The sequence below is a fragment of the Papaver somniferum genome, chromosome 9 (assembly GCF_003573695.1).
Source record: "Papaver somniferum cultivar HN1 chromosome 9, ASM357369v1, whole genome shotgun sequence".
NCBI lineage: Eukaryota > Viridiplantae > Streptophyta > Magnoliopsida > Ranunculales > Papaveraceae > Papaver > Papaver somniferum.
The window spans coordinates 26,407,432-26,421,592 of record NC_039366.1 but is presented as its reverse complement, the minus strand read 5'-3'; positions in this window follow the sequence as shown (position 1 = coordinate 26,421,592).

Genomic DNA, 14,161 nt, shown 5'->3' with positions numbered 1-14,161 from the left:
ACACTGAACTAATCCGCTACAGACACTAGCCTACTACCAATTAACTTCGGATTGGACTGTAGTTGAACCCTAATAAATCTCACACTGATTCAAGGTACAGTTGCGCTCCTTACGCCTCTGATCCCAGAAGTATGTTACGCACTTGATTCCCTTAGCTGATCTCACCCACAACCAAGAGTTACTACGACCCAAAGTCGAAGACTTGATAAACAAATCTGTCTCCCATAGAAAAGTCTATAGGATTGAATAAATCTGTCTCCCACATAAATACCCAAGAGTTTTTGTTCCGTCTTTTGATAATACAAGGTGAACATAAACCAATTGATAAACCGGTCTTATATTCCTGAAGAACATCCTAATATTATCAATCACCTCACAATAATCTAAATCGTATAATGGTGAAACTAGATATTGTGGAATCACAAACGATTAGATGAAGATGTTTGTGATTACTTTTTATCTTGCCTATCGGAGATATAAAATCTCAAGCCAATTTTATAATTATACTCGTACGATAGAAACATCAAGATCAGATCACACAACGACAAGAGAAGTAGTTTCGGCCTGGCTTCACAATACCAATGAAGTTTTTAAGTCGTTAACCTACAGGGTCTCGAGAATAAACCTAAGGTTAAAGGAGAATTAACTCTAGCAATACAACTAGTATCACACATGAGGTGTGGGTATTAGGTTTCCCAGTTGTTAGAGTTCTCCTTTATATAGTTTTCAAATCAGGATTTGCAATCTAAGTTACCTTGGTAACAAAGAATCCAATATTCACCGTTAGATGAAAACCTGATTCAACCAAGCTAATATCTTTTAACCGTTAGATCGAACTTAGCTTGTTACTGAAAAAGCGGGGGTCTAACAACCACACCCAATATTTCGCTTAGCAATCTGAATGGACTAACTCCAATATACTTTTAAGAGAATCAACTAGACTCAATCTTATTAATAGTATATCAAAGAGTTATGTTATCTCGATCTCTCGATTTAATTCTTACTCAAGCAAATGGAAATCTGCGAGTCTAATTAAATACAAGAGAGATAACTTGGATGGTACCAAAGACCAATATCCAAGTGTAAATCAATGTAAGTCAACAACCAAAGGTTGGATATTCTAATTGATTGATCTTAATGCACAACCTGTGATATTTCAATTGTATAACAAAATATAACGCGGAATAGAAATAACACACACACCAGAAGTTTTGTTAACGAGGAAACTGCAAATGCATAAAAACCATGGGACCTAGTCCAGATTGCACAACTAAGAGTTGTTACGACCCAAAGTCGAAGACTTTAATAAAAAAATCTGTATCACACAGAAAAGTCTATCGTAATAGATAAATCTGTCTCCCACAGAAATACCTACGAGTTTTATTCCGTCTTTTGATAAATCAAGGTGAACATGAACCAATTGATAACCCGGACTTATATTCCCGGAGAACAGCCTAGAATTATCAATCACCTCACAATAATCTTAATCGACGCGAAGAAAGAAGATATTGTGGAATCACAAACGATGAGAGGAATATGTTTTTAGCTACTTTTATATCTTGCCTATCGGAGATATCAATCTCAAGCCAATCGTTACGATTGTACTCAATATGATAGAATCAGCAAGATCAGGTCACAAAACTACAAAAAAGTAGTATCGGTCTGGCTTCACAATCCCAATGAAGTCTTCAAGTCGTTAACCTACAGGGTCTTGAGAAGAAACCTAAGGTTAAAGGAGAATCAACTCTAGCTATGCAACTAGTATCACACAGGAGGTGTGGGGATTAGGTTTCCCCGTTGCTAGAGTTCTCCCTTATATAGTCTTTCAAATCAGGGTTTGCAATCAATGTTAGCTTAGTAACAAAGCATTCAATTTTTACCGTTAGATGAAAACCTGATTAGATTCAAGATAATATCTTTCAACCGTTGGATCGAAAACTTAGCTTGTTACACACAAATGAAATGCACGTTTTTTAGGCTTGTATAACCGTACCCAAACATGTACATTTGTTGGTTCAACAGTAGTTAACCAAATGGTTAGCCATATGAGCACTTTCATATCAACCATGTTCTTCTTCACCATAACTAGTTCAAATGACTCAAATGAACTAGTTAGAGAGTTGTTCAATTGCTTAGATCTTATAGAAGTATACAAGACACAATCGAAGTAAAAACGATTTGATTCACTCGAATCGATTCATGAACTTTATAGCCACGGTTTGTAAACTTGCATTCCTTAGTTAATATAAGTATAAGTTCACGAATAATCGTTTTTAGATATAACCAACCTAAGTACGCGGACTGAGTACGCGGACTTAAGTACCAGAAATAAGTTTGTAAAAGTTTACAAACTCCAGCACATTTTCTCGGGAAGAGAACCTCCGACAGTAAGCGTGGGTTCGCGGACTCTTGTTCCGGTTTCCTGAGCATCAAAGTAAACAGACTTCGGTTCAAGGAATAAAGACTTATACATGTATGTGTTTCCACACAATGCTTATATCCAACAACGGTTATGTAATGTAAACTCTCATTTCAATCATTGAAACATTCTTAGAGGACGTTATATAGTTGTTATTCACAAACCATTTTTCATCAAAGCCATTTTCAAGTGATTGAAACATAACATGACTTTCGTCACTAGGTAAAGATGAACTTGGCCAAAACGAAAGCTTACCAACACATATTTCGAGAAATAGATACGCGAGATAAACTTGGCTCGAAATAGCAAATGTGTATAATCAAAATCTATATAGCAAAACGACTTTTGTCTCAAGATAGGAGATAGAGTATATAGACTTTTGAGTGATAGATAAGTTCAAGTCTCCACATACCTTTTAGTCGATGAAGTTCCACCAGTTCCTTGAGTAGTTCTTCGTCTTGTATGATGATCGCCATGGAGTTCTTGAGATCAACTACACTTTCTATCCTAGTCCGAGACTTAGCTATAGTAGACTAGAAATCAAGACTTATAGTTTTGATCACTAACATTGACAAACATGCTTGAGATAGCAACGCATGCAAGTTCGACCGAGCAGTGCTCTAACAATCTCCCCTTTTGTCAATTTTAGTGACAAAACTATCAATACATATGAAATACAAAAATAAATAAATAAATAAACTTTTGTAGCTCCTATTCCACATGCCTAATCTTCAACATTACTCGAAATCTTCGTCACTTCCAAGTACTCCAATGATCCCAAAGGTTGTAAGTTTAGCATCATCGTTTTTGGAAATCCGTAGCTATAACAATAAGAAAACAATAATTCTCAATCATTGTTATACAATATCATAGTATTATTATACAACATCAAAGTTCAATTGTATCACAACTTCGACAACAATACTGTGGTGATATGTATCACTCCCCCTTAGTCAATACTCCATCTCACATGGAAACCACTCACCCTTACATAATGATCCGAAAACCATATGTATTTGTAGTGCGAACTACATATTAATTCTCCCCCTTTTTTCCAATGAAATTGGCAAAGGTACGAAAACGGGATCCTAATGAAGATTTTCATAGAGACATTTCATGACAAAAAGTAAGCACATATCAACTTATTTAGATGCAATCATATAGCCGAATATAAATGCTTTCATCAAGGAGTTTATAAAGATACAAGATAACCCCTATAATATTCCACAACCGCACTCCCCACAAAAATTTGGCAATTAAGCACAAGTTCAATTAAGAACTCTCCCCCATGAAATGCCATTCCCGAAAGAAAACAAGAGCGGACTTAATTTCAAAAGAAAAAAAGGATTTCTTTGGACATAACAAATCACATACGAATATGAATTTGAATCCAAAATACTCAATTAAATTAAGCACAAGAAAACCCACGATTAACTTAATCGGAAATCTACAACCAAATTAACCACAAAAAGTGATAAATTTAATTGGTCATGCTCGACATAATAAAACTTACGGAGCCTCACAGTATATACATAAAATATGGATCATGGATGATCAATACTGCGGAATAACCAAGAATTCATTCTATTTTCCATCACTATTTGCACAATGGCATACAATAGACATAATCCTTGTAAACAAAAGTTCATCCTATCTTCCATCAATATTTTCATAATGACATAAAAGGCTTCAAACTTTTGTGATGTCAAAAGTTCATTCATTCTTTTATCAATATATGCATATCGACATACAAAAGATTTAACTTTGACAAGGTATGGGACAATCATAGTTCACGGACGCAAACACACATATCCCATAACAAATTGCAATATATAAAACCATAAAGATTAATACTGCGAAAATCATCTTCCAAACAATTTTTTAGAATTTAAATAAACCTAAAAATATGAAAATGAAAACGTTGGACATAGCTATGTGTAATCACAATAATGACTATTCCAAACTCTAGTTATTCTTCTAAATAAAACAAGAAAATAAAATTCTCATCCAAATATTTACTAGGAAAATAAAATCAACAAGCTAATAACCAAAAACAGACTCATATGCCAAAGCCGAACACGAACTGAAGTCAAATAGACGGTTCACTATTCTCATGAGTCTTGAGGTCTTTGAGCGTGTGATCGACAACATCCTCTGCAACTTCAGAGTGGATATCCTCATTGAGAAGTTCTTTAACACGTGTTTTCATCAGAACAAGGTCAGAGTTAACATTTTTCAACTCAGTTCTTACCACATCAAGATACTTTATTGTATCAACAAGTTGTTGTTTTGCATCCTCAAAGTTTTTGAGGAAATCAAGAACCACTTCAGCCGAAATCTCTTCAACCTCCTCAATATCCGAGTAGGAATCAGGAGATTGAGGAAAAGATCCTTTAACTTCAACAAAGGTTCCCTTCTTTTCATCGAATTCGAAATATACCGCATTATCAACGAAATCTTCAGGTAAATCCCAAGAGCAAGAAGAAGAAGCCATTGATAATAGTAAGCCTAGAGTGAGATAATTCAACTCAATAGGAAGGGTATATAAACAAGTTCGGAAACACTTAGGGTTTACAAGATCGTTTGTGAGAATGCTACGAAACCGTACGTGTACCCGTAAGTAGAGGGTCCTTAAAAACCCAAACAAGTTATTTGAAGAAGGTTTATACAACACCTTATTTCTTGAAAAAGTCCATGCATCTTAGCTCTAGATTGAAAGCATTAAAGAAAGAACAACCAGAAAATACTCATGTAAAAGTGCTAACTGACAATCCACTGGATAATCAAAGACATTTTTCCAATAAGTATACCTCATCAATTCTCACTCAACCAGGATTTTGTTGAGTGAGATTTCAACCTTGTGATTAATTAGCAAAAGTATAAGCTTTTGGCTCATTAAATGAAAATTGTTTTTGTTATCTTTCTTCCTCCGAGACTTTGGAGACAAACCATTATGATGTGAAAAGTTGTCATAAAATTTACTGTTATCAAAATATGACTCATTGTATCGATTCTTACCTGAAGAATTTTGTCTAGATATAGATGACCACCAGTTGACAGTTTCTTTACAACCTTCAAATAACTTCTTTAGGTTATTTCTTATATCATCATATTTGCCCTTTTCTTATGATGCCTTGTTCACATCAACTGAATCATTATCTTTCTTTTTGAAGAAGGAAAATTTCTGATCTTTTCTCATAAGGTTTTTGTTAAGATGTATGTTCTTCTTCTGAGCATTTGAGGAACTCATTGAACTGACCTTCCTGGTAGCATACACAGGGTAAGTACGAAAACCAATTGGTTTAGACATACGAATGTTAGTTACACCTTTGAGAATTAAATCTAAGGTGTGTTGAAGTTGAACAATGGGATTTTTATTCAACCTAGAGTTTCTCTTTTGTTTAATAGAACCTTTTGCCTCACAAAAGAGACATACTTTCTGATCACAAGGGTGATTAGATAGTACCGTCTTAACAGTCTCGTTAGGAGATTTCTTACTTCCATGTGATGTATAACTCCCTTGATTAGAGGAGGAGACTAACACATCCGTTGTGATAGGAAGGGATTTTGATTTTACTTCTAGAGCTGAGACTTTTTCAGTTGTAGTAGAAGTACATGGTATATTGGACTGCTTAAAGCATCCTTGAATAGAGAGTTTACTCAAGCGATGTTCTATTTCCAAAGCATTCTTTTTAAGGCTTGCCTCAAGAGTCACACATGAAGAATGATCTTCAGTATTTTCTTTGAAATTGCAGTCTCTTATTACACCAAGAAGAACATTGACATGGTGTTTTAACCGATTAAATCTATCAGCTTGGACTCTAACAAGATTTAGAATCAATTCACTCTCTTCAGCTGTTTCCCGTTCATTAATAGATATAAACTCTTTTAAAGGGTAATCGGAATAACACATGTCAGAGTCTGTCTGTCTTGTTTGAACACAAGGTTCGTCTATATTTGAGATTGAAGAATCTTTCTCTTTAATAGAAATAGACGAGACAGAACTTTTGTTTCTGATGACGCGTTTATCAGAGATAGTACTCTTGTCCATAGAGTCGGATTGCTACAAACACAGACTTATAAGGTCTTTAAACGTGTTTGCCTGCTCTGATACCAATTGAAAAAGCGGGGGTTTAACAACCACACCCAATATTTCGCTTAGGAATCTGTATGGACTAACTCCAATATACTATTAAGAGAATCAACTAGACTCAATCTTATTAATAGTATATCAAAGAGTTATATTATCTCGATTTCTCAATTTAATTCTTACTCAAGCAAATGGAAATCTGCGAGTCTAATTAGATACAAGAGAGATAACTTGGATGGTACCAAAGACCAATATCCAAGTGTCAATCAATGTAAGTCAATAACCAAAGGTTGGATATTCTAATTGTTTGATCTTAACGCAGAACCTGTGATATTTCAATTATATAACAAAACATAATACGGAATAGAAATAACACAGACACCAGAAGTTTTATTAACGAGGAAACCACAAATGCAGAAAAACCCCGGGACCTAGTCCAGATTGAACACACACTGTATTAAGCCGCTACAAACACTAGACCACTACAAACTACTACGGTCTGGACTGTAGTTGAACCCCAATCAATCTCACACTGATCCAAGGTACAGTTGCGCTCCTTACGTCTATGATCCCAGCAGGATACTAGGCACTTGATTCCCTTAGCTGATCTCACCCACAACTAAGAGTTGCTACGACCCAAAGTCGAAGACTTTAATAAACAAATATGTATCACAAAGAAAAGTCTACGGTAATAGATAAATCTCATTATTGGAAAATGGTGAAGTTAAACCACTGTCAGGACAAGAGGTAATATTGTTAAAAACGACTGTGCCTGTCAGTTGGATTCTAGAAGTGGTTTTCTCCAAAACGACTGTGTCTCACACATGTTGAATTCTTTAGAAAAACGACTTCCTTCATCTGTATATTTACAGTATGGACAAGACTCTGATCGGCACAGTGGTTTATATTGATAATTTTATAAAAAAAAAAAGGATTTGATTCAGCTGAATCATTAAGCTGATTCAGCTGAATTTTAAACTAACATTAAAACTGAGGTCAAAGTTAAACTAAAATTAATATATAGAAAGTTAAAAGTTAATATTAAAAGGTGGATTCAGTTACAACTTCAACATCTAAATATTACCCCAGTTCAACATATTAAAAATTTGAAATACACTCACTAACTTCAATTGTACAAACAAATCGGTAAACAACACCAGTATAGATTGGTTTCGTTGAATATCATGTCTGCAAGAGCACTTCCAGCAACAGCTTCATCCTCCTTAGTGAAGAAGTAAGCTTTCCCTTGAAATCTGACAAAAGGGCTCCAATACAAAGGATACTTCAAGCAAAGCACGTCTGCACATATATGGCCACAATATTACTAGTCAACAACAACATCAAAAATAAATGATACATCGCGGTAGACTGCATGCTCAAGTGTTCTCTGCAACAGTAATAACAACAAAAATGAGCACCAAGGATGACCATATCTCTCCTAAAGGTTAAGGTCTATGCTAGTCGAAGAGGTCATGTATATGGGAACTGTCCAGCATTATAAATTGTGCAGAATTCTAAATCTAATCAAATTGGTGCAGAAACTGTCACCAGAGAAAATAAGAGCAGGGAAACTTGACTTACATATGTGCATGAACAAGGAATGGACGATGATCGATACTATCCTGACTGTAATTTGACGTTCAGGATCCCAGATCAAGAACTGATCATTCACATACACCTGCTATCATAAATTCAAGTAATAAATCACTTACGGATCCTCAAACTTAACTATATATTCACTGACAATTAATGTCTTTCTCAAGGGACAAACAACTAAGGGATTCGTAGGCTGCGCACCATATCCAGGAAATTCAAGTAAGTGAATTCGTAGGTCACAATGTCTTCCATGAAGGAACCAGTAAGGAACCAGTAAGTGTATCCACCAACTCCTACAATCCGAAACACGAGTACCAAACCAACATATTAAGAAGCTGCATCAGTCTTTGAAAAGAGTAGGCCCAGGTAAACAACAAGCATATCACGAAGCAAACAACAAAGATTTTATAGATCTTTACACTGATGCTCCAAAAACTTATACAAGACGGTTATTTATCCATCAAAATCATATCACAGAACATACTTTCATAAATTAGAAAAAATGTATAAACATAAGCAACTAATGAATAAAGCAACATTTGCGTAAAAGTTATTAATTATTGAAGTTGAATTCTAAAATAAAATGATTCAAGCATAACTGCAAACGCAATGCTCTCCCATCATACCACCCTTCTTTAGGACCCTATAAATGTAAAATTAAATAGGTAAGAACATGATTGAGAAACATATACAAATATATCATTACCATTTTACAATGGAATTCATTCACATGCATGTGAATTGAAATTTAGATGAATTCTGCATAACAGAACTCTAGAGAGCGTATTAAACCAACATAGATTGTTGCTGTTTGTTATAAACACGCGTTACAACAGAAACAACTACTACCCATGTAAATGTAGCTTTCTAAAGTTAAACAAAACAGTGAATCAAGACCCGAGCCAAATTTTAATCATGAACAGAAATGTGCAGGAAGAACAACAAGGGCAACCCATGGAGGCAAAACAATCGCTTCCTATAAATTAAACATGGTAACAAATCCTCACCTAGATGTAAATTTGTTCAATCCATCATCCTTTATCAAATCCTCACCTGCTCAAATTGTAAAACTTTGATTTCTACAAATTAAACACGACCACAAATAGAATCACAATCAATTTATTAAAACCAAGTTTTGTAAAATCTGCTCAATCTATCATAATTCATCAAATCTTCACCTGCTCAGATTGTAAAACTTTGTCAATTACACCTTTAGTTTTTTGCTGGTTCTTGCAATTCCGCATCAAATTCAGCTAAAGTTGATGGGGCTGCGAAATTCCTTTCCTCTGGCTTTAAATCCTATATCATATAATACAATAAAATAAAACACCTTGATGCTAATCTGATCCATATAATACCAACAGCCTTACACAGACGATAAATTTCAAATTAAATAACGACAGTAGAATTTATCATCTATTACCTTGCTTGAAATCAAAAGATCATAGCCAAAGCAACCTACATACAAAATTATAAATTGCAAAATCCATCAACACAAAATTGAATTCTGCAAACACTGCCAACGAATCAGGTATTAAGCAAAACCAAATTTACCTGAACTTGTTCTGCTCAACATACAATTTATCGACCAGCTTCTTGTCCCTTCTCTCCGTAGCCACATCCCACATATGATTACCGATACACATCTGCTGTAAAATTAACATAATCAATAAAGTATAAGTCATCATAAGAAGAAAATCTCAGAAAATTAGGGTTTTTATTGTGTTTCTTACCCTTCCATTTGTAGATGTAATACTACCCATAACACAAAGAAACCCACTGATAATTCCTAGTAGAGAAGAATTACTTCAAACCAAAACCTCACTTCTTCGAGATACTACTGATGATGAAATCAAAAGATGTTCGACTTCTTTAGTTATATGACGAAATAGAATAAGAGTTGATTAGAACCGATCTAAGAAATTGATGAAAGAAGATGATGTTACAGATCGAACAAATTGAAGAAAGAAAAAAATATCACAGATCCACGAAATTGAAGAAAGAAGAAAACATTACAGATCAAAGAAATTTAAGAAAGAGAAACCATTACGGATCGAAGAAATTAGTGAAAGCTACAGATCGAATCATGGGTTCAGGGAAAAACGAATTAGGGGACAACGATTACAGTTTTGTTTGAATGAAGTATATCATCAAAACGAATTATAATGAAATGAGGGGTTCAGAGTTAAGCTTCGACAGTTTCAGTTTGGTAGAAAAGATGAAGAAGATGGAAGAGAGAGCGTCTGGATTAGATTTAAAAGAGAGAGAAAGCGATAAAGTTTAAGGAGAGATATCCAAGGATAAATCTGGGGCTATAGAAACTATTTGCTCCCCACAGTGGTTCTTTAAACGCTAAATATTTACATAAATACCCTCTAAGAATACCACTGTGAAAGAGACAAGTTTTATTTTTTATTTCTTTTCCCAATAAAATAACTGTTGCTCACAACACCTATAACTACGTCCTCCAAGCAGCAGTAGTATTTTTGAAGCCCAAGAAGCGGATAAAAACTCATTTTCCGATAGTGTCTGTCTCCCACAGAAATACCTACGAGTTTTATTCCGTCTTTTGATAAATCAAGGTGAACATGAACCAATTGATAACCCGGACTCATATTCCCGAAGAACAACCTAGAATTATCAATCACCTCACAATAATCTTAATCGACGCGACGAAAGAAAATATTGTGGAATCACAAACGATGAGACGAAGATGTTTGTGACTACTTTTATATCTTGCCTATCGGATATATCAATATCAAGCCAATCGTTACGATTGTACTCAATACGATAGAATCCGCAAGATCAGATCACACAACTACAAGAAAGTAGTATCGGTCTGGCTTCACAATCCCAATGAAATCTTCAAGTCGTTAACCTACATGGTCTCGAGAAGAAACCTAAGGTTAAAGGAGAATCGACTCTAGCTATGCAACTAGTATCACAAAGGAGGTGTGGGGATTAGGTTCCCGGTTGCTAGAGTTCTCCCTTATATAGTCTTCCAAATCAGGATTTGCAATCAATGTTAGCTTAGTAACAAAGCATTCAATATTCACCGTTAGATGAAAACCTGATTAGATACAAGCTAATATCTTTCAACCTTTGGATCGAAAACTTAGCTTGTTACACACAAATGAAATGCACGTTTTTTAGGTTTGTGTAACCGTACCCAAACATGTACATTTGTTGGTTCAACATTAGTTAACCAAATGGTTAGCCATATGAGCACTTTCATATCAACCATGTTCTTCTTCACCATAACTAGTTCAAATGACTCAAATGAACTAGTTAGAGAGTTGTTCAATTGCTTAGATCTTATAGAAGTATACAAGACACAATCGAAGCAAAAACGATTTGATTCACTCGAATCGATTCATGAACTTTATAGACACGGTTTGCAAACTTGCATTCCTTAGTTAATATAAGTATAAGTTCACGAATAATCGTTTTTGGATATAACCAACCTAAGTACGTGGACTGAGTACGCGGACTTAAGTACCCGGAATAAGTTTGTAAAAGTTTACAAACTCTAGCAGATTTTCTCGGGAAGAGAACCTCCGACAATACACGGACTGGGTTCGCGGACTCTTGTTCCGGTTTCCTGAGCAGCAAAGTACACAGACTTCAGTTCAAGGAATAAGGACTTGTACATGTATGTGTTTCCACACAATTCTTATATCCAACAACGGTTATGTAATCTAAACTCTCATTTCAATCATTAAAACATTCTTAGAGGACGTTATATAGTTGTTATTCACAAACCATTTTTCGTCAAATCCATTTTCAAGTGATTGAAACATAACATGACTTTCTTCACTACGTATAGATGAACTTGGCCAAAGCGAAATCTTACCAGCACATATTTCGAGAAATAGATACGCGAGATAAACTCGGCTCGAAATAGCAAATGTGTATAATCAAAGTCTATATAGCAAAACGACTTTTGTCTCAAGATATGAGATAGAGTAGATAGACTTTTGAGTGATCGATAAGTTCAAGTCTCCACATACCTTTTAGTCGATGAAGTTCCACCAGTTCCTTGAGTAGTTATTCGTCTTGTATGATGATCTCCATGGAGTTCTTGAGCTCAACTACACTTTCTATCCTAGTCCGAGACTTAGCTATAGTATACTAGAAATCAAGACTTATAGTTTTGGTCACTAACATTGATAAACATGCTTGAGATAGCAACGCATGAGAGTTCGACCGAGCAGCTCTAAAAGTTACACACAAATGAAATGTACCCTCATTTAGGTTATGTAACCGTACCTAAACGTGTACACCATGTTGGTTCACAAATAGTTAACCAAGGTTAGCCATATGTTTACTCTTGAAAATGCGGGGGTCTAACAACCTCACCCAATATTTCGATTAGCAATCTGTATGGACTAACTCCAATATACTTTTAAGAGAATCAACTAGACAGTCAAACTCAATCTTTATAAAAAGTATATCAAAGAGTTTATATCTCAATCCTTTGATTTAATCCTTATTCAAGTAAATTGAAATCTGTGAGTTTAATTAAAATCAATAGAGATAACTTGGATGGTACCAAAAACCAATATCCAAGGATCAATCAATTTCAATCAACAACCAAATGTTGGATTTCACAATTGATCGATACAACGCACAACATGTGATATTTCAATTATATAACAAAATATAATGTGGAATAGAAATAACACAGACACCAGAATTTTGTTAACGAGGAAAACCGCAAATGCATAAAAACCCCGGGACCTAGTCCAGATTGAACACACACTGTATTAAGCCGCTATAGACACTAGCTTAGTACAAACTAACTTCGGCATGGACTGTAATTGAACCCCAATCAATCTCACACTAATCCAAGGTATAATTCCGCACCTTATTTCTCTGATCCTAGCAGGATACTACGCACTTGATTCCCTTAGCTGATCTCACCCACAACTAAGAGTTTCTACGACCCAAAGTCGAAGACTTTAATAAACAAATATGTATCACACAGAAAAGTCTATAGGATTGAATAAATCTGTCTCCCACAGAAAAACTCAAGATCTTTTATTCTTTTGATAAATCAAGGTGAACAGGAACCAATCAATAAACCGGACTTATATTCCCGAAGAACAACCTAGAATTATCGATCACCTCATAATAATCTAATCGACTAGCGAAACAAGATATTGCGGAATCACAAACGATGAGACGAAGATGTTTGTGATTTCTTTTCTATCTTTCATATAGGATATATCAATCTCAAGCCAATCTTACGATTGTACTCGTACGATAGAAACACCAAGATCATATCACACAACTACAAGAGAAGTAGTATTGGTCTGGCTTCACAATCCCAATGAAGTATTTAAGTCATTAACCTACAGGGTCTCGAGAAGAAACCTAAGGTTAAAGTAGAAACGACTCTAGCTAACAAAACTAGTATCACACAGGAGGTGTGGGGATTAGTTTTCCCAGTTGCTATAGTTCTCCTTTATATAGTTTTCAAATCAGGGTTTGCAATCAATGTTATCTTAGTAACAAAGCATTAAATATCCACAGTTAGATGAAAACCTGATTAGATTCAAGCTAATATCTTTCAACCGTTAGATCGAATCTTAGCTTGTCATACACAAATTAAATGTATTTCATTTAGGTTTGAGTAACCGTACCTAAATGTATACACTTAGTTGGTTCACACCAGTTAACCAAATGGTTAGCCACATGAGTACTTTCATATCCACCATACTCATCTTCACCACAACTAGTTCTAATGACTCAAAATAACTAGTTATAGAGTTGTTCAATTGCTTAGATCTTTTGAAATACACAATTGAAACAAAATCGGTTTGATTCACTTGAATCGATTCATGAACATTATAGCCACGGTTTGCAAAAATTGGATTCGTTATTGTTTAAATGTTTAAGTTCATGAACTGACCGATGATAGACGCATTTATGTGTCTATTTTGTTCTCAATATTCTGTATTGTTAGACTTGAATAAGTACTTATTGTGTTATTTTGTGTTTTTGTAGATGTTTTTAGAGAAATAAGCCTTTGCGGCGAAATGAGCTCGAAAAGT